Genomic DNA, 21,664 nt, shown 5'->3' with positions numbered 1-21,664 from the left:
TCAGAATACACAGTTATTTTAGAGCCATTGGCAATTTTTTCTGTACTCAACCAAAAGGTCATTAGAATTGCCAACAGCTGACATGGCATGTCAACCCATTTGCAGAAGAACCCAATTATCACAAACAAAGCCCTCTTGTCTCAGATCTGTTTACTTGCCTGCTGGCTTTCAGAGAAGAGAAAGAAGCAGATGTTCCTCACGCTCTGACTTCAATGGGCCTCCAACCAAGTGCTGGCTCCCCTCTGGTATCTGGTCCCCATCCCCGCCCAGCTTCTGGGGCCCAGTCAGTGCTTAAGAGGAACCAGGTCTCTTCTAAGTTGTTTTCTTTTTTAAAACAGAGAAATGATAGTTTTCTGGTTTTGACAATAGCCAAGAGCTGTAAGGCTAACTCTCAAGGTGAACCTGGCTGACTGAGGCTTAGTTGTAGAGTCTGTGACCCACTGGCTTGAGTGACGGGCTGTTTACAGTCATTTGGAGACTCTCAGAATTGAAGGCCTCTGTGGATTTCTAGATTTTTTTTGAATGCTTACAAATAGAGTATTTTTTAAAGGACATCATTTAGGAATCATCTAACTATCTTATGTTTCCTAATCTGTGTATTTAAACTTCTATGTAGCTTATCAATACAGTAGAGGCGTTAATGATTAAAAATCAACAATGAGGAACCGTAAAGGTTCAGAACACATAGTCATTTAGAGAGGCAACACAGCACAGCGGTTAAGGCACACACTCTGGAACCAGCTCACATTTGAACCCTGTCTATGTGACCTTGGACAAGTGACTTAACCTCTCTAAGCCTGTTTCCCAATTGGAAAGAATGCATGAGAAAGTCCTTCTTCACATGATTGTTATGAGGACCAGAACAGTGGTATATAGTGAGAGCTGATAGTATTTGTAATTCTTCTGAAGCCAAATTTGAATCACGTGTGTTCTGAGATTGACATGAGACCATCTATCACCTGACTTGAGAGAATGGCTATTGTGGATCAGGGAGGGAAGAAGGAATAAATGAATAATGATGCTTGGACAGTTGGTGACCCCCGTGAGAAGAAAATGAAAATAGAGCCCTACCTCCTTCCCTTCACACTCAAAACTCAATTATAGACAGAAACAAATTAAGGACTTAAATATGAAAGTCAAAACTTTAAATTTTTTGGAAGAAAACATAAGAGAATTTCATTATGACCTCAGAGTAGGAGAGGATTTTTTTTAAAAGACAAAAATAAGCCAAACTATTTTTAAAAAGCTATTAACAACTTCAACTACATTAAAATTAAAGAACTTCTACTCATCAAGACACCATAAAATATTGGAAAAAATAGGCACAACCTGGGACAAGATATTTGTACCGCATTTAACTGACAGGAGATTCATCTCCAGAATAAAAGAATGCCCACAAATCAATATGAAAAAAGCAAACAACCTAATCAAAAATGAATGAATGACCTAAACAGGTATTTCACAGAAGCAAAGACAGGAAAGACCAATGAACATATGAAAATACAGTCAATATCATTAGTGGGTGAGACAATGCAAGTTAAAATCACAATGAGACACAATTTCATGCCCACCATGTTGATGAAATAGTGCACATGGCTGGACAGCCATGAGCAGGAACTCAGATGCACTGCCAGTGGGAGGTACAGAAGTACTACCACTTGGTAACACAATTAGGTGTTGCCAAGTAGATTTGCAAACACACAACCCGATAGCCTGGAAAGTCCGCTCCTGAGAGTGGATCCCAAATTTTGCCACATGTCACAATGGCCCGGCATACTTTTAGAAGTCCTGATGTCCAGGCTGCACCCAGACTAAATAAAAATCTCTGGGGGTGAGACGGAGGCATGAGTATTTTTTAAAATATCTGGATGATTCCCATGTGCAGCCTAGCTCTCCAGCCAAGGGCACCCACTGCCTGTGGCCTTTGGCTGCTCCTCAGAGGATGAGGAAGTGGAGGAGCCTCAGATCTGATGGGACACTTGGCAAGCTGCAAGCATGGTGAGCGAAATCCCACACAAGTTTCCCTTCCACGGGCACCGTGTGCAGGAAAGGGGTCCTCTCCACTCTGGATGTCTACCCCTGTGCCACCTAAACAACAAAGTAGTCATCCAGCAGCCCCATCAGCCCAAAGGTCAGCCATGACCTCCTTCCCACACACTTGCTGGATAGCTCTGCTCACAGTGGACAAACTGAGGAAGGCGTTTTTGCCATGTAGGCCCCTGGGCTGGGAGGTCTGGTGGGACTCCCAGGAAGCGTGACGTTAGAGGTCTCTAATTTGGGTGCTTCCTCCAGTTTGTAGCTGATGTCCCCTTTCATGCGGTCCATACAGCTGCAGGGTCGATGTTCTAACCATGCAGACCTCCTCAGCAAATAAGAGCTTCTTCATTACCTCATTAGTTCGTAGTAGTTGATATAAAAAAAATGGCTTTTGAATTTGAAATCCAGTTGCATTATCAAGGTATTTTCAGCCTAACATTTGTCAAGGAAAGAAAGGGAAGAACCATTTGATTCTTTAAATATCATTTTTGAATTGTTATTACAAGGTTTTAAAATTTTTATTCCCAACCTTGAGAGTAATGATTTTGTCAGTGGTGACTATCAAGAATTTAAAGAGATCATCATTTAAAATCTTGACCAGAAACTGCATGTAACCATTTCATACATAAAACCTGATTTTTTTTTTTTTGAGGAAGATTAGCCCTGAGCTAACTACTCCCAATCCTCCTCTTTTTGCTGAGGAAGACTGGCCCTGAGCTAACATCCATGCCCATCTTCCTCTACTTTATATGTGGGACGCCTACCACAGCGTGACTTTTGCCAAGTGGTGCCATGTCGGCGCCCAGGATCCAAACCGGCAAACCCTGGGCCACCAAGAAGCGGAATGTGTGAAATTAACCGCTGCCCCACTGGGCCGGCCCCATAAAACCTGATTTTACAGAAAAGTATGTTCCTGGAGGAAATCTCAAGTTTCTATTTTTAAAAACCGTGAAAAGATTCTATGTGGAGATTTTATACAAATTCATTTTCTTAACATACTTATTTCATATAAAAAATCATTCTTTTTTCACCAATACTCATGGAGATGCCCCTAAATCCCCTTCAGCTTTGCTCAAGGTGCTGAACAAATACCATAGTTTCCCACGTGTGCCATGATGAGTCAGGAAGCACGACCTTCCAGAGAAACTGTTGCATGAAACATATGCAAGAATGTTTATGGCAGCATTCTCCATAATAGTGAAAAAAACAGGAAAACCCCCAAAAGTCCATGGACAATAGAATGATAAATGGTGATGTGCTCCTTCAATGGAATGGGATGCAGCAGGGGAAATCAGGGAACTAGAGCAAGATGGCAACAGCAACAAATCTCAAAAGCTTCATCTTAAGCAAAAAAAGCAAGTCACAGAAGAAAACACAAATTCGAAAAATGGCAAAACCAAACAACATATTTGGAGGAGAGGGGATTAGTGATATTTTCAGGGAAAATAGAGCCATTTGTTTATTCACGTCTGCCCAGACCTCAGGGACCTGATGCTGTTTTTTCTGCCTGGAATATTCTTTCCCCACAGAGTGATTTGGTTTGTCCTTCACTGCAATTAGGTCTCTATTCAAGCACTATCTTATCTGTGAAATCTTCCCAGACCACCTGATAGAAAATTGTATAAGAGAACATGCAGCATAGATGTGCACACACATTCACACACACACAGACTTCCAGACAAACATACACATGCACACACTACAACAGATACACAACATGCACATAACCCTTACCTGCCTTATTTGAGTCTTCTTCATAGAATTCAACACTGGACATATGGATTTATTTGTTTACTGCCTGTCTCTTCCATTCCAGAAGATGAGAACTTATTTTGTTCACAGATGCTCACCAGCACCTCGAACAGTGGCTGGCACATGCTATAAGTTCAGTAAAAATCTATTGGATCCAAATGGGCATTTATCTAGCACTTTCTTTATCCCAGTCCACCTATTCTAGTACAGGTAAAAAAATTAGTCATCAACTTGGGAATGTAAAAATGAAAATTTATTTTGCTACAATTACATTTTATTTCATTCTGAAATCCCAATTTTAACTGGTTCAGAAAATCTAAAACTTTTTTCTTTTCAAGGCAAACCTTTCCCTTCTGGATTTTTCCTCAGGCTCTCCTTTGGGTAAATGGTCAAGATAACATTTCAATCCACTCACCACCTGGCCCCTGTTTCTCCTCCCTCCTTGGCAGTGAACTTAGTTCCTGGGATGTGGGGGCTTACCATGTAGTGTGAAGGGCCCCCATCTCCTCCTCCATATAGCCCCATCATGTGCTGACGTCTGCTACAGTGTGACTTGTGCCCACAGGCATCTGTGCCACGGCAGCCATTGCTGAAATACTCAAATTCCCCCTCCCCTCTCTGCTCACCGGAGCCCCCGCATCATTGATTATTTTTGTTCTTACTGCAAGGCAGGCCCACCACCCGTGAGCCCCTCTTAGGGGCTCAGGCAACTTTCAGATAACTTCCTGTACCACGCTAGAATGGCAAGAGATTCAGCAAAGGGGATGCGAAAGTTTTCTCTTCACACAATGCCCCTTGCACTATTTCAATGCTACTGCATCTCCCCCATGTTCTCTATGAATCTGCTGCCTCCTCAGGCTTCACCCAGAAGGCAGATGCTCTGAGGTGCCCCTAACTCATCTGGAGTTTTCCTCATGTCCATCTTGAGCATCCTCCTCCACCAAGTGAATCGAGCTTGATGGCAGATCCAAGTGGGAAAACTAGCTCTTCCATCATCGTGAATCCTTCTCCACTCTCGGAAAACTCAAAGAAGTTTTTCTCTCTCAGAAATCTTGGCACTGGCTCGATTACCAGAGGTTTTCACAATAGCTGACTGTATTCAGAAACTCAATGGATTCTGAACCCACCATCTCCCAGAGCAATGGATGAGTCAATGGGTGGAGAGCTGGGGGCAACAAGCAAATTGAAGAAAAGAGAAACATCTGTTGTTTTCCTGGAATTTTATCTCACCACAGCAGAACCCATGGCACCACAAGAGCTTAGGAAATGGCTTTACAGTTTAGATAATGCTTTATTTACCTAATCCTTTGGGAAATCTGCAGAAGTGTTTTTTTTTCTCTCTAACAGATGTTCGCTACCTGCAACTCCCACTTCTTGTTTTTAATTTAATGATTCTTGATGGAAATATTTTTACCACATATTTCACACCTTCTGAATTTATTCAACATATAATCCATAAGATAATGGCCTGATTTTTTAAAATGCTTATCTTATCGAGAATATCAATTATTATCCCATGCTATTCCATAGTTGTGGAAATGGTCGCGGGTCAGGGAGATGGGCAGGATGCTTGACTTTTCCTACATCCTGGCTCATCTGCTCTTCCTTCGTCCACGTCCTTTCTTACATCAGCTTCTGGCAAAGCTGCTAGCTTGTCAGTCAGAAGTACACAGCACCCTTTCTGTCTGTAACACATCGTCCCTGCTTCTCTAGGTGGGGTTCTTGGAAAACAGTATCAACATCATCCAGGAGCTTTTAGAAATGCAGAATCTTGGGTCCCTCCCCAGATCCAGAGATCTACATTTTATCCAGATCCCAGCGAGATTCATGGGCACGTTAAAGTTGGAGAAGTACTGCTCTAGGTTCAGTGCTTCCAAAACCAGGCTGAGCCCTGGCCTCACTCCCAAAACATGTTTATTCAGTCCAGGCCGGGCCTGAGCTCCCCTCCACACACACACACACACACGGAATCATGATTTAGATGACCTGTGGGTCAGCATTGGGTTGACGTTCTTAGGTACAGAACAATTCCCTGTATAAGATGAGGTAGGACAATTGTCTCTTGCCCAGAGTCTGGACTGACACTGGGGTAGTAACCCAGGGAGGCAGCTAATAGGAAAAAGAATGTGGTAAAAAAAAACCAGCCGAAGACACTTTTCTGTGCATAAATCCTATCAGCTCCATTGCAATGGCAAATCATTGCCTTCATGCTTATAAACACACACACACTTTGCCCAGCACATCCGCCAGATTGTACTTTTGCGACTTACTTTTATCCTCAAAACATCCCTTGGTGTCTATGGGAGATTGATTTCACCCGAATTACAATTTTCCCCGGGTTAGTAAGATGTGCATGTGCTGGAGGGGGAGGGGCAGAGAGAGTGAGATCCGATGGACTCTTCTGACCCCTGTCTGGATCCTATAACTACAGGAGAATGTGTTCCGGAGCTAGACTGCCTGGGCTCCAGTCCTTGCTCTGCCTGCGTCACTGGACGGCACAGCACAAATTATTTCAACTCTCTGCCTCAGTTTCCTCATTTATAATATGGAGATGATCATAACTTCACCTACCTTTCAGTGAGATGTAAGAATTATATGAATCAATACATATAAAGTGCTCAAAACCGTAGCTGATACATAGTAAGTACTCAATAAATCATGGTTGTTATTATCCCCAAACCCCTAACAGAAAGCCTTGAGCCTTTATTTTCTCCTTAAGCCATTTTTTAGCTGTGAGACTTTGAGTCAATTTATTTTCCATCTCTGAGCCTAAGTTTCCTCATCAGTAAAAAAAGCATAAGAATAGTACTTACCTCACAGAGGAGTAAGAGTAAAATGAAAAGAATTTTAAGAAGCGCCTAGTAGAGAAGCTGGCACATGTAGGCTCTGAGCAAATTGGAGCTGCTTTCTCTCCTTCGCCATGGAAACAAATGGTCAATACCACTAAATAAGATGTGCTATTTTACATCCAAGTCACATTCAAGATGGCAGCCCCACCAAGCTTCTCTTCACCCTTCAGGACCCAGCTCAAATTCCTCCTTCAATGAAGCCTCTGTCCGCTCCCTCAGGGACCCCATGACTCTGTTTTGACTTCTCCTAAAGCACTCATCCCACTGGGTTGTGGCCCATCTACTTGTGTGTACGTCTCTCAAACTAGACTGTGCACTGCTTGGGGGCAGGCATCATATTTTATTCATATGTCCATCCCCAATACACCCAGGCAGGGCTTACACAGAGCAGATGGTATTTGTGGCATGGATGGGTGAGTGGGAAGATGAGTGGAAGGATGAAAGCTTATGGCAGCCCCTCAGCCTTTTTTCCACGGAAAGACGTAGAGACCCGGGATCAGCTATTTCCTGTTTGGCTCCTGTTGTTTCACAGTTGTCTTGGATGACTTGAGCTACACATTACCAGGAAAAGAGTACATCATTACATTGTGAGCAACAAACTCTTTCCCTCTAGGTGCATATACAGACAGAAAGTAGAAACAAGAATTAGAGTTTAGGGAGCTAAAACTCTGAAGCTGAAAACTATGTCTATATTAGGGTTGTTCAGTTTATGCAAACCCTTTAGGATGGTGTCCTAAGTCCTCTCTGATCAGGTCCCAACCTCCCTTACCAGGCTTCTTTCTCCTCCATCTCTTCACTACCTCCTGAGAACTGATCAGGCCAACAACAGTTTCCAGATGCCCCATCACAGTCAATTGCCCTGTCTCTGCACACCCTCAGAACACTACTGTATTTTTGTCTTTGTATTGTGATTTATCCATTATATAAATAAGGAAACTGACGATTAGAGAGATTAAGTAATTTGTCCCAGCTCACACAGCTAGTAAGTAGAAGCATCAGGATTTGAACCTGGGCTACCTAACTCCAGAGCAAATGCTCTTGAACACCATGTACAAAGCAGGGATGTTGACTTATTCAACACATATGTCAATAGTACTCTGAAAAAAGGTGCTGACATGTTGGACTGGCACGAACCATTTAAAAAAAAGAATGAGTAATTGTCATAAAGCACAAATCTTGGTTGCTTCAGTGATTAATCTCTTTATTCAGATTATTATCATGGGGGTATGACATATACAAATATATACACACACACACACACATACACATACACAGTGTCAATTTATATCAACATATAAAGTGTCAATTTCAAATGCATAATCTATGTTTCCCTGGGCCAGAGTAAAGGCTGAAATTCAAAGTAGGGTCAAAATAACAGTAACAATTATTTTTTCATTAGCTCTTTTCCCCACTTGCTACTATAGGACTTACTGCCAAGGTTCTCCAGAACCTGTTTATTTCAGGCAATCCCTTGGAATGTCATGGACATTAAGGCCCTGTTGGTTACTAACACGTGGTATGGACCTTCTTGTCACCTATGTTCTAGACACTCTGGAGGAGGCTTGTTAATGCCACCTCTGCTGTCACAAGTATGACAGCACCGTATTTTTCCCAATCCACCCAAACCATCTTACAGTCCAAATAGAATGCAAGAGAATGCTATCGCCTTTTGTATTTCCCTGAGGACTCTAAACTCCAAAGTAGTTTTAGATTGCCCCAGTGTCCCCAAGAGTTTAGCAAAACAAGCTCTCTCAGTTTTGACTAGACATCCACCCATTGGGCTACTGACCAGTCCCCAGTGTGAACCTTCCACCCTGTCCTCCAGGGCCCCAACTTCTCCAGCACTCACTGTCCTCCTGTGCTTCAGGAACCAGACTCAAGGTCTGCATTTCACTTTGAAGTCTGTCTGGACTTTGTTGTTCCCTATAAGTTTCTTAAGGTAATAACACCATCTTGTACTTTTATAGTTCTTTTCCAAATAAACATTGCCTCCTTGAACTTTATCTTACTAATCTTTGTCACCAATCTTGGAGATAGGCAAGGCTGTTATTACTAAGTGCCCCAATTTGTAGAGGAGGAAACACACACAAGCATTAGGGAAATACAGAAAATAACATATGATCCCTGAAGAAAGGCCAGGATCTGGCCTTGTTTAGCAAAGGTGAAGAAACTGGAGTAACCATGGAATCATGGTTCTCAACTTCAACCACACGAAAGTCTCTTACCCAGTAGCTTGACCAAGACAAGACGTTCCCTTCTTAAGTTTAGGACGAAATGAAAAGAAGCACTTTTCCTGCAGACTTAGAGTCAGTGGGCGGAAGAAGGTTATGATGAAGACAATGGAATGGCATTGCAAAGGTAAGTTGTGGACAATGATTAAAATGAGGGTATTTTCCCATCCCTTTGGGATTGCTTAAGGGCTCTCTTGCAGGAAAATAAATTATGTGACCTCAGAATCTTGTGATTTTGATTTCTTTATGTCATCCAATTCCCAACATGACCAGAAGGACCCTAGAGCAATATTTTCCAAAGATGTTTCTGCTTTTAAAAGAAGAGTGGGTAATTTGGTCACTTAACTTTAGGAAATTCTGAGTTAAGAAAAATTAAACAGGTTTTTTTGTTTTTTCTTGCAATATTTCTCATGTTTTTTTCTCTTGCATATAGGAATCTCTATGAAAAATAAGTAATATTCTATATTTGGTCATATAACTTCTTCCTCTCAGAGTGTTTTGTAGGCCCCAATTTCACAAAATGCACTTTGGGAAATGTTGCCTTTGAGCCAATGTGTGCATATTTCTGCAGAAATGTGTTTGTTTCCCCCCCCCAAAAGGCAGACAAAGGCACTTTAAACAAGGGATGCAAATTATCTCTTGTTTTGGGGATGTGTCAACATTTTCCTTGGAAATTTCACTGTTATAAAATACAACGTCTCTCCACCCCACAATGCAAGGGAAGATGAGAACAAGAATGAGCAAGCCCTGAGGTTGCCAGAGGCCACTGAGAATTTGCTAAGAAGATTAGAGACCCGGGAAAGGAAAGAATGGGCCATCAAGAGTGGGCTGCACTGAGTGGTAATGATGAGGATTATTTTTTTAAAACTGCAGATGAGAAGGAGGCTCTGAGGAGTGGAATTTGCTTGCCCTTTGATGAGAGAAATTTGCATTTGTGAAGGAAGTCTCCATCTGTGGTGGTGTCTCCCTCTCTGCACCAGGAGGAAGGGGGGATGGCCTTATCTCTGGAAACTCTTAATGGGGAAGGCAAGGACTTAAGTTGTTTACTCTCTGGTAACCTCATGTAACTGACCTCCACCCAACATCCTCCTTTGTCTTTAGCTGAAGATAATATTTAAGGTGGTGGCTTCTGCCATTTACTTAATCCAGTTTGATTCTTATCTAAAAGTTATAAGACCACCCAATAACCAGACCCCACAGGCACTGATACCATTTTAACAACTCTTTTTACACATTCTTTCCTTTGTCTTGTAAAGAGATAACTCACATACCTATGCCTTAAATTTAGCCGTACTCTCAACCCATGTTTACAGCAGCAGCTCTGACTCCCCATGAGTCCTGCCCCCATGCAGCAGCAGCTCTGACTTCCCATGGGTCCTGTCCCCATGCCAGCAGCAGCAGTAGCAGGAGCAGCTCCTCTTGCCCGTGGGTCCTGTCCCCATGCAGCAGCTCTTTGCTGCCCATGGGTCCTGTCCCCATGCTATTCCACACTATTCTCTAAATAAAAGAGCACTACTGCCAAACCTTGAGAGTCCAAGAAACTTTTCTTTCAACTCCTCGGCTCACTGACCCCGCATCAGTAAGAATGATGGATTTTATCCAGGGTGGCCTTTGTTTTCAAAACCCCTAATTTCTCTAGTCTAGCCTTTTTACCTGGGTCTTCTAAGACCTACTATATTCTAAGAAAGCCTTCCTTTCGGCCCTGCCAAGGACCAACAGGGCATCCTCTCTTAGGCAAATCCTTTGGAAGAGCTGGTAGAGTCTGCCCTCGGCTTTGCCACAGCAGAATGCCCAGGAATCCAGTTAGTTCTAAGGTCAAATTCCTAGTCCCTGGCCTTCAGGGTCTCCAGGCTCTGTGTTTATTTTCTGGTCTGGCCATGTTATGGACTCAGTTGTGTGTCCTTCCCCCTACCCTCCAAAAATTCACATGTCGAAGCCCTAGCCCCCAGTGTGACTATTTGGAGATGGGGCCCTTTCCGGAGGTAATTAGGGTTAAATGAGGTCATAAGAGTGGGGCTCTAATCTGATAGGACTGGTGTTCTTAGATGAAGAGGAAGAAGCAGACACTGGAGAACTCCCTTTCTCTCTGCACGTGCACAGAGGAAAGGCAGTGCGAGGACACACTGAGGAGGTAGCCGTCTGTCAGCTGGGAGGTGAGGCATCACCACCAACCAACCCCTTGATCTTGAACATCCAACCTCCAGAACTGTGAGAAAATAGATTTCTGTTGTTTAAGCCCCCCGGTCTGTGGTATTTTATGGCAGCCCTAGCAGGCAAACACAGGCCACAAAGGTCCAAACAGGCCCACTTGACAATTAAGAGAAATCTCAATGCAATAAAATTCCCCACAGGCTTCTTCAGAGAAATACATTTCTGTGGTACTTTTTGCCCCATTGACTCATCCACTGGTTTCTGTATTTCAAAGAGAAGTTTCCTTTCCTGCTGCCTTTGAGCATCCTGTAGAATAAGGATCATCGACAGGAAAGGCATTGCCTAATCTCAACCACAGAAAGATTCCTCAAGAGACCAAGGGACACAGGAGAGTATTCCATACACTTAGCATCGCTGCTCCTTTGCAAAGAGGAGTTGATGGAGAAAGGGTTTACCCCGCCTAACAAAATTGCCATAATGTAATTGCTAATGACTCTCCAAAGGCTACTGCTCAATGCAGAGCACCTGCAGCCACCAGACCCAGCACAAAGCCTGACATTTTGACAGCACTTCTTTGTCTCACACCAATCATCTTATTTTCACAAGCAACTGGAGCTGCCAAAAGCCCCAGTGAGCAATCACAGCCTGGCAGATGCCACGATGAGACGAGAATATGGGTCCTGGAAAGGGGACTGCAGGCTTCCAAGCCTCCCCGGGTCCCAGCAGGCACAGAGAAAGCGGCAGACACACTGACCTGCATGTTAATATCTCCAAAGTGCAGAGAACAGGACACAGGAGATGCAGGAGGAGAAATTGGTTTGAAAGTGTTTTAAAGTGAAATAAAACAACTCAACACGTTAACCATTGAGGAGATTTTCAGATTATGCATAGACAAAGGCAGCCTATAAACAAGGTACAAGCACATAAAACATGTTTTTCACTGGAATGAACAATCCAGGGCTATTTTAAATGCTTCATATCATGGAAATATTTATGTTTAAATAGAAGGAAGAAAAATGGTTAATTGGATTATTTTGAATAAGGACCATTAAAGCATATTTTCACAATAATTGGTAGCATCTTGCCCAGGGACACTTGAGGCTCGAGGAGTCCCTCAGGGAACATGGGAAATCACCCCATCTTCAGTGGCAGCCTCTTGGATACACCCTTTATACTGCCACCACGCCACAGTGAACTTTTCAAAATGCAGAACTCTTCACATCCTCTCCTTACTTAAAACTGACAGCTGCTCCTTTTTTGCCCTTGAAGTACAATCTAAAATTATTAGCATGGCCCGTGAGTCCCTCCATGATGGCCTTCTGTGTGCACCTGTGCTGTCATCTCCTACCTCAGACATCACCCCACACTATCACTCCCAAATTACTTGCTCTCAGCGTCTCTCATCTCCACAGCTTTGCACGTACTGTTTCCTCCTCTACTCTGATGAGTGAATTATGACCGTACTTCAAGATATGGGTCAAAGTTACCCTTCTTTTCAAAGCTCCCCTGATGCCTCTAGGCAGTGTTACGTGCTGCCTCCTCTACACCCCCAGAATACCCCATGGGCCCTCTCATATGAGGTTAGTATTCAGCATTTGACTGTGAGGATGTCTTGATCCACGCTGAGATTGTGGGTCCAGGAAGCAGGTACCTGTCTAATTTCTCTTAGAATCCCTTTGATATCCTCTAGACCAAGCATATCATCTGTTGGCCTAGAAAGATCTTTTTCCTATTAAAATATGTGGAAACAAGCAAGCAAAAAACACAAGATGATTCATAAAATATGCTCAGGTGTATGGAAAAAGTAATGTTTCCTGAAAACTTAGAAGAGAATATATCTAAAAATGGCTTTCAACAACAAAAGAAAAAGGAATGAAAGAAGGAAGGAAAGAAAGAATGAAGGAAAGTGGAGGGAGGGAAATCTTAGAGGACATTGGCTTGATGTCTTGAAAAAGTCATGGAAGGCGTGGCTGCCAGGAGACAGGATCAGGGAACCACAGAGAGAGAAGAGGTTGAGATTAGAGAAGAGATGTGATAAGAATTTGTAGAACTGGAAAAGAACAAACAAACTAAAAATACAAAAAGGCAAGGAACTACAAAATGCAAAAGCAAAACCAAGACTGAATTAGGGCCATAAAAATCTATTTCTCATAGTTCAGCTACATTTCCCCACCTGGCACATCAGGTCCTGGCTGCTTCCTCTTGCTGGTCCATGCTACTGGAGATCTGATTCAGCCCTCCCTTGTAAGGAAGCCCTCCCTTCTATCTGGAAGAATCTCAGCTGAGGTAGAGGGTGACAAGAAGTGCATGCAATTAGTTTTCTTAGGGAGGTAATCTGTGGCAACTTGATCACTGGGTGCCAAAAAGTTGAGGAAAATGTCACCAAAGCGAGAGGGAAAAAAACCCAAAATTAAAATAGTAGTAAAAATAAGAATAGAGGCAAGGATTCATTATCTTTATAAAATATATAGTTTGCTTTTTTAAAGATAATAAGTTACGGGGTCTGACTCCAAAAGCAAAAGCAATAAAAGCAAAAATAAACAAGTGATACTATGTCAAACTAAAACGTTTCTGCACAGCAAAGGAAATCATCAACAAAATGAGAAGGCAACCTACTGAATGGGAGAAAATATTTGCAAATCATTATTTGATAAGAGGTTAATATCCAAAATATATAAAGAACTCACACACTTCAATAGCAAAAAATAAACAATCCAATTAAAAAATGGGCAGATCCGAACAGACATTTTTCCAAAGACCAACAGATAGCCAACAGATACATGAAAAGACACACAATATCACTAATCATCAGGGAAATGTAAATCAAAACCACAATGAGATATCACCTCATACCTGTTAGAGTGGCTATTATTAAAAAGTCAAGAGATAACAAGGTTGGTGAGGATGTGGAAAAAAAGGAATCCTTGTGCACTATTGGTGGGAATGTAATTTGGTGCAGCCACTGTGAAAAACATCATAGAGTTTTCTCAAAAAATTAGAAATAGAACTACCATATGATCCAGCAATTCTAATTCTGGGCATTTCTCTGAAGAAAGCAAAAATACTAATTTGAAAAGATATCTATACTCCCATGTTCATTGTGTCGTTATTCATACTAGATAAGACAAGGAAACCAACTAAGTGCCTATTGATGAATGAATGGATAAAGAAGATGTGATACACATACACACACACACACACACACACACACACACAGTGGAATATTACTCAGCCATGAAAAGGAATGAAATCTTGCCGTTTGCAATAGCACAAGTGGAACTTGAGGGCCTCATGCTAAGTGAAATAAGTCAGACACATATACAGCACGGTGACTATAGTTAATAACACTGTATTGCATATTTGAAAGTTGCTAAGAGAGTAGATTTTAAAAGTCTCCATAACAAGAAAAAAATTCCCTAACTATATATGAGGGTGGATATTAACTACACTATTGCTGTGATCATTTCGCAATGTATACAAATATTGAATCATTATGTTGTACACCTGAAACTAATATAATGTTATGTCAATTATACCTCAATAAAACTTTTAAAAATAAAAATAAGTTACATTTTTATGACAAACAACAAAAATTTGAGGAATTCCCCCAAAACGAGTACTAAAAACAAACAAAAACTATGTCCAAATTACTACTAACATTGTAATCTATATTTTTCCAAAAGTTATCCATGCTAATATGTAAAAAATTACATAGTTATCATACCCTCATATACACTCCCTACATCATTTCTTTAAGTCCTTGTTGAAGATATTCTATTAGAGTACATAAATCTGGTTACTATAAGTGATAAACCCAGAAATCTACATCTCAAAATGATGAAAGTGCATTGCTTTCTCAGATCACAAACTATTGCTGACAACAGAACATTCTGCTTGTCACGCCAAGGCTCCTTTTAGCTTGTGATGCTAGGAACTCGGGGGCAACGTCTTCAACATGTCTCCAAGGTCACTGTGGAAAGGGAAGAAGGCAACTCTGTTCTGCAGGGAAGAGGTGTGCATCACCTATGCTCACGTTCCTTTCAGTCAAGTTCAGTCACTGAGTCCTCCTTAGCTGTATAAAGCTAAGGAGGTAAAGTGTAGATTTATGCCCGACACAACAGGAGACACACAGGCTTAGTGAACTTAGCAGTCTTTGTGTTGTATGATGGTTTTATTGTATGTGCACAAATTCTCTGATGCTCTTCTCTTCAAAAGGTAGAGCCTAATTCCTGTCCCCTTGAGTGTGAGCTCAAGTTCTGACAAACAGATGTGATGGTGTGTGACTTCTAAGATAGGTCATAAAAGGCATTGCCACTTCCTCCTTGCTCCCTGTCTCTTCTCTCTTGAATCACTTACTCTGAAGCAATGCCAGCTGCCATGTCAGAAAGACACTCAAATAACCCTATAGACAGGTTAAAGTGATGTGGAACTTGAGATTCCTACCAATAGCCAGCATCAATCTGAGACAGACTTCCTCCTAACAGCCACATGAGAGGGCCATTGTGGCATTTATCTTCTAGCCCCAATCCAACCATCAAATGATTGCAGCCACAGCCAACAACAGGACTGCAACCTTATGAGACATCCAAATCAGAAAGACTCAGCTAAGCTGCTTAGATTCTGACCCACAAAAACTATATGAGACAATAAACATTTACTGTTTTCTGCCACTAAGTATTGGGGTAATTTGTTATGCAGCAGTAGATAATTAATGCAGCTTAGAAGAAGACACACAGCATAAGTCTAGGCAATGTATCCCCTTATTGCCAAGTGGGACTTTGGGCCCAGACCCAATATGGAATTCTTAAAGGAAGCTCAGTGACTCTCTGTTTAAACTTGACAGCTATGAGACTTGGGGACAAAGCTGCCAGAGACACTTCCTCTGCATTTCCTTTTGGCCCAGACTCATATTCTAGCTCTTCAGTTATTGCCATTGAAGTGAACAGGTAAGACCATTCCACAGGAAGACATGCCAAGGAAGTGCAATGAAGAGGAAGATGGAATCCGAATCAGACCAACAGGCCCCTGGAGGTGGGCGGAGGGGGAAGAGAAAACAGCTCACGAGAGGAGGCCCCTCGCCCCTTTTACAGAAGTAGTCCTAGGAGAAAAGAGAGCAAATTTGCAGAGAGAGAAAAGAAAATTCCCCATTCTGACCTAGAATCAAAACCTCTTTTGTTTCTTGAAATTTTCTGCCTCCAAGTGCTCCGAGTCATTAAATATTCTTGTACTCAGATCCATTCACATTAGCATTCCTTTGACGTGGGATGGGGTGAGTTAATGTAGAGGAGCTTTATGCCTTCCCTGGAGGCCAAATGGTGTGATTTGCCAGCCTCCTAGGGCTAGCTCTGCTTTCTGATAATAAAGGCTCAAGTCTGGTTTTAATTCTATGATAGAATAACAATTTCTAACAATAGCCTATCTTCTCAAGTTCATTTTCACTTAATAACATCATACTCTAGTACATAGAGTTACTCCAACAAGTAATCAATCAACAGTGTTTCCAAATTAAGGACCTGCTAAACCAGCTTTAATGGACAGAGTATTTGGTACATTACTTGTTTTTATACAGCAACAAACGCTAATTGTGCAAGTTTGTTAATGTTTAATGTTCTTAAACAATTTTTTTAATAAATTAAAACTGTCCTGTTTTTATTGAATTCTTACTAATTGTTTCTATCTTGACAGATAGCTCATATTATGCTTTTGGTGAATTATCAACAAATTCTGAATTTATGTAGCTCAAACGAAAGAAATGTTTCACCAGCAATAGCTATTGGGCTGTTGTCCAGCGGTCAGTTTCATTCCTTGTTTAAAAGACTAACTTGTGTGGTAGGCCCTTTCCTATCTAGATGGATGGAATGGATGGATGGATGGATGGATGGATGGATAGGTAGACAAATAGACAGACAGACTGACTGAAGGATGGAAAGAGAGAGAAAAAGAGAGAGGGAGAGAGAGAGATCTGGATGTCCAGAGATGGAAGGCAAGACTGAAACACACAGGAGACAAAAAGTCATTACTGCTTGGCAGAAAGCACAACACACTGGGATCTGAGACCTGGTTCCATGCCCTGCTCTGGCACTTATAACTTTTTCACCCAAAGCAATAACTCGAACCAGTCTTAGGTCCATCTCCTTGTCTGTAGTAGGAAAAGGAAACACCACCTCCTCCTGTCTTGCCTGTGGTGTTGAAACACTCTAACGTAGGTGACAGTGTTCTGAAAGAACAATCAAGAGTGTAAAAGACAATGAGGATGGAGAGAAAATGCCTCATGCGGCTGCCACTTCCAATTCCTACCCCTCCATTTCCAAAGTTACTTATGCTGCTCTGACGGGAGGACAGGTGGCCTCTCATAAGGATTCCAACGTGTTTAGTCTTGAAGCCTCCCTCTCAGGAACTATGGGCCAAGGACCTAAGGTTGAGTGAGGGAATATTAACATCAACATCCTTTTATATCACACTCCAAACACTTTCTCCTTGCCTACTCCAAATGTTCACTTCCAGAATGGACCCAAGCTCCTGCCTGCCAAAACAAAAATTAACATAAAAGTGACTTTCATATCTCTGAACACATGACAGCCAAGACCCAAACTGTGATTAGAGACCCTGCTATGCGTGGCCCTAAACTAAAACCACCAAAAGAACAAAATTGTGCACTCTCTCCTCTCTCCTTGCTTCTAGGGTGTTGGAATGACCTTTGCCCTCCCTCTAGGACTAAGAATTTTAATCATGGTACTCGGTGGGCCTTACCCAAAACCACCAAATTCTCGTCGTTACACAAAGTCACCCAGAGATGCTGAGACTAGCATCCAGTTATACTCCCCCTGGGACAACTCCACTCCCACTTTCCCAAACACTGGATTGTGCAAAAGAGCATGTTTGCTGCCCATCTTTTCCCATTGTATCCTCCACTAAACTGTGAGATGGCCTTTTGGTCAAAGCGTCATTGAACGAATCACAAATGGTGAAAGAGGGTTTCTACTTCACAGATAGTTTTTGGCGTGGGTGGCACCTTATCTTAGTGGATTTGTCAAATGTTTTTTCAGGCTCAGGAATCATGGCAAACTTTTCATCATAGCATAGAGCCCAAGAAAAATCAGCCAAGAAACCGTTAATGTGACATAAAACTGCAAATGTGCCCTGGGCCAAGGGAAAAGAAAGCAGATGTGTAATGCAAACAAAATGATTCACAGGCACTTCCGGGTCCTCTAAGGATGCCCAGGACCCAGAAATACATACTCACATTGTCATTGCAACCTTTTGTATCAACAAAACTAGTTTTTCATTGGCCAACAAAAAAATGCTCAGAGATGACCTCCGGTTTCTATTAATCCAGTCTGAATTTTAGGGGAGCTGGGGAAGAATTCCAGGAAAATGTAGGTTTTTATCACCTCGAAGCAACGGAATGAACACACTAGTCACTTCCAGATCCTTTTCTACAAGCCCACAAAGTACCATCCTGTTTGTCTTGGGGTCTTCAGTCCCACCAGGAAAATCCTCTAAGCACCCATGCCCACTCTAGATCTTTACTCCTGTGCCTCCTTCAATGGCCACTACATCTATTGGATGCCACCTCAAAACTAGACAGCTTATGATGGGTTTGGGGAGCCTGGCTTCAGCTCATGGTTGCCAAGACTTTCATGAGTTTTATTGTCATTGCTACTACTGTCACCACAATGAATTAGGAGAAACCAGATTGGTTACTGTCACATCAAATGGTGGAACCAAATAATTTTGAGAGTCCTAGAAAAGTATGAGTCCTAGAAACGTATTTTAGAGTCAGAATGGGAGTGGGACTTTGGTCCTTTTATTATTCTAACTCAGAGTAAGCTCTCAACTGTGGGACTGCAGCCCAGAGTCATGGTCAAAGACCTGGGCTTTGTGGCCTTGGAGTTCCTCCACCTGCACTCCTCTCTTCCAAATTGTGTGATGTGGGCACTGTTGATGTCTGTGGTAGATGCCATGATGTGCTGCCTAGATCTCCCTGCAGGAAGGAAGGGCTCATTTCCCTGGTAGCTCAGTGGGATACTGGCCAGGGGCCCTCAGCTCTCAGCCCTCTTGGGGAATTGCCTTGGCTGAAGGAAGCCGTCATGCCCAGGGCAGCCCTCATCCAAAGACTGGTCCACACGGGGATATAAAGAGCCTTCCCCTTTGCCCCAACTCAGGGCAATGCTAAAGAGCCATCCTTTCTTTAAAGCTCCCTGAGGGGTCAGCTTGGACCTTCCTTGAAACTGCATTGCAGCAAAACTAACTTCCCCCTCTGCCCACTCCTGCTTTCTTCCCATCCCCCCACAGGTGTTGATTCCAAGAGCACTTCCTAAAATACCTCTTACATACTAATCTCCATCCCAGAGTCTGCTGCCTGGAACCCAACCTGTGACAAAGCCCACTCTGTAGCCCCTCGGCCCACCTCCAGTTGACGTACAGCTGTGGTAGGCGATCTGGCACACTGACAGCTTCCAATCTCAAACACCCACGTCTCTCAGGGTCTCTGCCTGGGGCTTTCTCAGCAATACAGGTTGCACACAGCTACAACCAGGGAGTTGATGCCCCTGAAACGACCCAGGATCAATGCCCAGCCTTCCCACACTCAGGCGGGACAGTTCTGAGGCCTGTTCCACAGTTTCTGGGAGAGCCCCTGGAGGGACTGAATCTCCTCTGTACCCTGCGCTCCCCTCATCCATGTGCCTCTTGTTGGCTTTCTCCTCCTCTGTCTCATTTCTCCATTCCTTGCTTCCGCTTCCAGGGATCACCTCCCAAGAAGCCACCAGCATCCAAGTTTTTGCCTCTGAGTCTGCATCTGGGTGATCTGAAAAAAACAAAGACAGTCTTGTTTCTTTTCCTTTTTTTTTTTTTTTTTTTAGGAAGATTAGCCCTGAGCTAACATCTGCCACCAATCCTCCTTTTTTCCTGAGGAAGATTAGCCCTGAGCTAACATCTGCCGCCAATCCTCCTTTTTTGCTGAGGGATACTGGCCCTGAGCTAACACTTGTGCCCATCTTCCGCTACTTTATGTATGGGACGCCTGCCACAGCATGGCTTGACAAGTGGTGCTTAGATTTGCACTGGGGATCCGAACTGATGAACCCTGAGCCACTGAAGCGGAATGTGTGAACTTAACTGCTGCAGCACCGGCCTGGCCCCAAAGATGTTCTTGTTTCTGTTCCTCTGTCTAAACTGTGCTGGAAACTCACCTTCCTGGGGGCAGAACCAAAGCTGCACTTGCTGGAAAGGGGCCATGTGTCATGGTGAGCGTGTCAGGAGGACAACACAGTAAGAGTGCTGTGGACACCAGCCCCCGTGATGCCTGGCTAATGTCAAGGTATTTTATGATGAAATTTATTAAGAGAGGAGATAGAGCTAAATGAGCCCCTTGCTACATGTTCTTGTGTAGGAACTCTCCAGGGTACTCTGGGGGCTGAATGACAATGGCTGTCACTTACAAGCCCTTACCCTGTGCCCGGTACTGGGAGGAACACTGCGCAGGATCCCACTCATCCTTCAGTGTCGATAAAATCATCCCCATTCTCACAGATTTGGAAATTGACATTCAGAATGGCATGTAACTTCCATGGTCTCGCTGCTAATCAGCTAACAGCCAGGATTCAAATCCAAACCCCAGGAGGCAAGAGGCCCTTGAAATGTGTAGGTGCCCAGGCAAGCAAATTCTGGGCAGCTCGGATCTATGATGTGAAGAGGAGAAGTGAAATGGTCTTTGTGTGTTGCTGGGACAGGTGTGAGGAGAGGCAGGAAAAGGGTTAACAGGGTCTCAAAAGTCTAATGGCAACATTATGTTGAGGGGGTTAGAGAATGAGAAAAGAGCTAAAATAACCACAACATCTTCCAGGTCAGCACGCTGCCCTTGAGAAATGAGTTTGGTGCCAATCTAAGCAGGCTGAATATGAGCTGTCCTGAGGAGGGACTCTGATGTCATTACTGTGCCCCCAGATGTCACCTCTCAACCAATATTTATTGAGTGCTCTTAAGCTGGAGAAATGGAAGTAAACAGAAAAGGCAAGTGGCCTGCCCCCAGGGAGCAAGTCTATAGTTGGAGGAAACTGAAAATAAACAAATAAATCGATATATTAAAGATGTCTGAGAGTAATAACAGCTATGAAAACCTAAAATGGGCATGTGTTAATAGTTGGTACATGGGCACAAACTTCGATTGGGCAGCAGAGAAGGCTTCTCCTGGCAGGTCACATTCAGGGAGACAGACAAACGAGAGGCCAAGCATTTTGGGGAGGGAGCAGCAGTACAAAGGCTGTGCAATTCTGGGGAGCAGCAAGTAGGCCCGTGTTGGGGCATGGGGTAAGCAAGGGAGAGACCAGTAAGACCTGAGGTCAGTCCCTGCCCTCTGAATGAAGACATTTTCTTAAGACCAATAGCATCCAAGCCTGGGAAAGTTTAAAGTTCTCTCCCAAATTTTACAAATTCCTGTGGACTTAACATTCCCCATGTCCTGCTGCTCCAGCCCCTTTTTCCTCCTTTGCTGTGTTGGTTTCACCTGGTGACAACCAAAAATTCACCTATCAGTTTTCTGTAAGAAACTAACCACAACAAGCAGTTTATGGCTATTGCATATATTAAGATTTGGAGGTATGTGAGGGAAGGGTCACATTATCCAGCTCACATCATTCTGCC

The sequence above is a fragment of the Equus caballus genome, chromosome 4 (assembly GCF_041296265.1).
Source record: "Equus caballus isolate H_3958 breed thoroughbred chromosome 4, TB-T2T, whole genome shotgun sequence".
NCBI lineage: Eukaryota > Metazoa > Chordata > Mammalia > Perissodactyla > Equidae > Equus > Equus caballus.
The sequence above is the reverse complement of the archived record's forward strand: the minus strand, read 5'-3'. Positions refer to the sequence as shown.